At 46.3% G+C, this 5,068-nt stretch overlaps 1 pseudogene; it reads right to left on the bottom strand.

The window, feature by feature from the left end:
• Positions 1-2,770: 2,770 nt before the first annotated feature.
• On the bottom strand, positions 2,771-2,867 carry LOC125409108 (U6 spliceosomal RNA; annotated as a pseudogene).
• Positions 2,868-5,068: the final 2,201 nt, after the last annotated feature.

Here is a 5,068-nt window from a genome sequence, read left to right on the forward strand (position 1 = left end):
AGGAAATTTGCACTGTGTTTCTTCACAGTCCTCTTATTAGGAATTATGAACTATTTACATAACATCTTATGTCCGACTTAGAGCTGACATCTCACTCACTTTAAATGCACACAGTGAAGATGCAACTTAATACGGGGACACTCACGTCCACGCCACATGCCACATGTGTGCTCTGCGGTGAGCCGGGAACTCACAGGAAATGAGTGTGTTTGTTTTCCCGAGTTCCATCCTCTCAGGGACCTGCCTGATCCTCTCTGATTCCCCTGGCACGCTCTCGTTTTTCTAGCCTGGAATCTGGACCTGTGGCTATCACAACCGGCCAGGCTGGAGTTCGGAAAAGTTGTAATGAAAACAGGACAGTGGGGGCTTTTTATCCTCTCGTTCGTTGAACTCAAAATCCAAGGCCCTTCTGGCTTCTTTGTTCACTCTTTATTGCTCTTAGATTGTTCTGGGGTGTCAGTCAGGGTTCATGATTTTCTGGGGTTGTGGGGTAGACGTCTGTATAAAAATCATTGGGTGTTAATTGCGTTGAAAGTCCTGGCATTTCTTGGATGGGGCAAAGAGTCATCATGCTTTTCAGGATAAAAATAAATTCATTTCTTGTCAAATATTACCAGAGGTAATAATTATCTCCTTTTTTGATAATTGCTATGAAATCCAGAACCACTTTTATTTGTGGATCTCTTGAAAACATCAAGTTTATATAAGCAAATGCTAATGTTTCAAGAAAATTTTTGGAACAATCAATTGACACGTGAAAATGCTGAGATGATTTCCACTCAAACAGGCATTTAAAGTATTTCCTTCTAAATTGTCTTCCCTCCTGTAAACTAAAAGTCGATTTCTTCTTTTTATCCATCCTGGTGCCTACCAGGTTTGTGGGTAAGAGACAGAGTGTGTCTGTTTTCTTCCTCTTCTCCCGCTCAGAGTGGCAGCAGAGCAGGGCAGATGGCAACCGTGGAAACACTAGGTTTTCTAGAACTGCACTCTGCGGAGGATTGATCGGTGACTTAACAAAGACTACCCCAGCGTGACATTCTCTGGAGAAACACGCAGGGCCACATGTAACCATCCCCCTACTTCCAAGCAGCCATCTTGTGTCTGTGTCCCCCTGGGAACAGAATGACCCTCCAGACACACTGGGAGGACAAAGTTGCCTTGCTTTTCGTTAAGACGGGATTTTCCTGTGTGGCACCCACTGTCCTAGGATTCACTGTGCACACCAATCATGCCTCCTGAGGGCTGGCATCATAGATGTGCACCACCAAGCCCAGCTTGCCTTTCTTGTTTTTAAAAAATTGGGATAGGAGAGTTGTCTAAAAGGGCATCTAGAAGTGTGGTTTTCTAAATGGGCTTGGCAATATTTTTTCACATTTATTTATTTTCATGTGCATGAATGTTTTGTTCTCATGTACGTATGTGTCCCATGGACATGCCTGAAGTCAGAAAAGGTCATGGAGCTATGGATGGTTGTGAGCCATCACTTAGGTGCTGGGAACTGAATGTGTGTCTTCTATAAGAGCAGCAAATGCTCTTAACTGCTGAGTCATCTCTCCAGCCACAAAAGTGAATTTCAAAGCCATGTTTAACACTGTCATGCTTGTTTATAGCACATCATAATCACGTTTACCTCCTACCACTTTCTCATCCCCGCCCCTACCCCAGCCTTGGGTGGCTGTCACAGATGCCGTGTCCGTGGTCGGAGTGGTCAAGTCATACCCAGGTGACAGGGTCCAATGGCACTCTTCTACATCCTTTGACTCACACAGCCTTTCCGTCCCCTCCTCTGCAATGTTGGCTGGGCCTCGGAAAGGGTGACATAGGTGTCCTGTTTGGGACTGAGTGCCCCACAATCACTCTCAGCACTTGACCCTTTATGAATCCCTCCTCTAACCACTTCTGAAAGAGGCTTCTCGGACCAAGCCTGAGAGCTTCACTAGTCTACGGGTATAAGCACAAACAATGAGAAGACAAACTTCATGTGTCTACTTGGGGTAACGTCAGTCATAGGTTCTCCTAAGGGGCATATATATATATATATATATATATATATATATATATATATATATATATATATATATACATATATACAGGCTTTTATATTTCGGTTGTGAGCATAGCCTTTAATGGCTGAGCCATCTCTCCAGCCCAGTTATAGGCTTTTGATCAGTTCTTCAGCTCCAAGTATGAAGTCGGCCTTAAATCTGATCTAGAGATGGTTGGTTCCCCCCAGGATACTCATGCTGCTGTTGGACCATTGTGCATCTCTTACCAGGAAGTTCAGTACTGCAGAATGCCGGGTATGATTGTTAGTTTCTTTGCTTCCCTAGCAGCCGGCATGGTACTGTCTGGCTCTGTGACTGAGAGACAGCCCGCAGAAGCTCAGTTCCAGTTTGGTTTCTGTGTTCTGTATTCAGAGCGTGGGCGTCTTCAGCAGTAAGGCCTGACTGTCTGGTTCTGCTGGGCATCCAGGAGCAATGGCAAGGGGCTGAGTTGCATTAGGGATTCTCTGCAGGCTCCCTCACCAACAGCTCATGGGGAGCTATCCCTCACTTGGCAGGAGGGTTCTGAATACTGGTGACTTCTGGAAGCAGTACTGACCACCCGTGTAGAATATTTCCATCTAAATAGCTCCTTAATTTTTTTTTGAAAGTTAGCTTATAAGGGAGTGGGTTTCTGTGTTTTTTTATTTTCACCCATTGCTAATTTTGGTTGACTTTCCTTTAGCCCCTTTCTTCCCTAGTTTTACCCCCCTTCTACTTCTGTGTGAAAAAACACGGAGCCCTCCAGAAAAGTCACCCTTGCTCAGGTGCCACGCAGGTCTTCTTTGTTTTGTTCCAGTTTTACTGTTTGTGCTGCAGAAGCAGGTTTAGAAACGGGTTGTTTTTTGTATGAAGTTAGGCATCTGAGAAGGCAAACACAGTATGGGTCTTGGAACTGAGGGAAGTCTTTTTTCAACCCTGTCTTTAGGTCTGCAAATGGTCTATGTCAAGAAATACTAGAGGCTCACCAGAATCCATGGTCTCCTGCCCTCCTTTTCACTTGGTTTGGGCACATACATGAGGGTTGTTTTGAGTCTTTGAGACAGGGGCTCGCTATACAGCCTTAGCTGGCTTAGGATTTTCTGTGTAGACTGGGAATGGCCTCAAACCTATTGAGATCCGCCTGCCTCTGCCTCCTAGTTAATGGGATTAAGGTGTGTGGCATTGTGCCTGGCTTTGCTTGAGTTTTTTCAAACCTGATAGAACACTGCTTCTAGTATGGCCCATAAAACCTTTGTCGTCTGCCTCCTTCTCTTTTCTTCCAGGCCAGCTGGGATGAGATGACTCCTGGGATAACCATGGAAACCCCGCGTTGCACACGGGCAGGGTCTCTATCACTTTCCCTTCCCAACCGGCTGTTCTGCCAGTTTGTCCACGTGTTCTATACTGTTTTGTGAGTAAGACATGAATGTCTGCTGGGTCTGTTGACACATTTTCATCTATTTGTGGGTCATTTGGATCTTTTGTATTCTGTAGTAGTACTTACTTGAATATTAATATTCATACACTCTGAATTATTTTCCATCTTCTTGTTCTATCTGAACCTTTTGAGGTGGCGTCTTTGGTTACTTTTACTTCGTGACGCGTCTGCCAACCTTTCGTCTTCAGTCTAAGACAAATCTTCCTTACTACAAGCTCGCACATACAGTCTCTTCCTTTTCTTCTGAGTAAATATGTGTGAACAAGGCAGAAACAGTCAGGGTCCAAAGTTCCTTCCTCTTCAGCACCCAGCCAGACTGAAACTCAGCTTGCTTGTGATTGAGCGTGGGGCTGTTGACAGGGTTCTGCCCCACGGGGTGTGGTGAGAAGAGAAAGACAATGCTTTGGGGCTGGCCTGGGTGGTCTTTTATACTCTTCTCTGTCATCTGCATCTGCCGAAGATGGAGGGACCTCGATATGGAACTAACAGTGGCAGACATTTGTGCTGTGCGTGGTGGTGGAGATGAACAGCGACCTTGTTTTATCGACGCTTCTGAAAGTGACACGCGGAACGACAAAAGCTCAGATTGAGGAAGACGGGTGAAAGCCGTTTAACCAGCACAACAGCTTTCAGCTACGAAAAGAGCTCCGTGAGTGTTATTAGCCAGTACTCGCCGACCGCGCGCTCACAGGGCTCCGTGAGTGTTTTTTAGCAGTACTCTGCGACCACGCACTTATGGTACATCAAATGAGACCGAGCACTAATGGCCCCGGGAACAATGAGGCAAATGACTAAGTTCTACTAAAACGTTTCTCCACTTATCTTCAATTATTCAGATCCAATCTAATTTCCTTCGAAATTAAATGCTGCGGCTCCAGTTAACTCGTGCGACTGAACATTTAACAACAGATGCCTTCTGTACCTGCAGGTGACTTTGCTGAGGAAGAATGGGGTAGGCTGACTCCATGTTGTCTCTGAAATACAACCCTTTCCTAGACGTGTTAACATGGCGTGCTACGGAGGGTGCAGAACCGAGGCTTTGTCCGTGAATGCTAAGACATAAGGAGCCTCCAAACTACCTTCTTCCCAACCCTGCTGCCCTCCACCCATGAAACTACTTCTTCATCTTGAGCAGCTGCCCCCAGCTCCTGGTCACTTTTGGCTAAACCACTGGGCAGTGGGACACAGAGAAAACAAAGACCTGAGGTGAAGGTCTGAGTGGATAGAGCACTTAGGAGCAACAACACACATTCGGGTTTCCCTGACAACCATCACAGAACTGTCCCCTACAGCTGGATGTCAGGGGGCCTTTGGGGATCTGGACCCATGGGTGTGCCATCACAGCTGCGGCTCCACATTCCGGAACCAGGCACAGCTGGTTGTCAGGGGAAGAATAGTGAACAGCTCTTGTGCTTTCCCAGCTGGGCTTCTGTGGGCTTATGGGTGCCACCGACCTGCGTGCCATCCAGCTTGCCCCTCCTCCTTTATCTCCTGTTGCTCCCTTTCTGTAACCTGGCCTTTCCTGGGCTCTTCCTTTTCCTTTGTAACATTTACTTTTCCCCTGGGGCTCCAGCTATTTTAGCATCTTATTTTGGAAAAATGGCAT

Source organism: Myodes glareolus, chromosome 14 (assembly GCF_982192425.1).
Source record: "Myodes glareolus chromosome 14, mMyoGla1.1, whole genome shotgun sequence".
NCBI lineage: Eukaryota > Metazoa > Chordata > Mammalia > Rodentia > Cricetidae > Myodes > Myodes glareolus.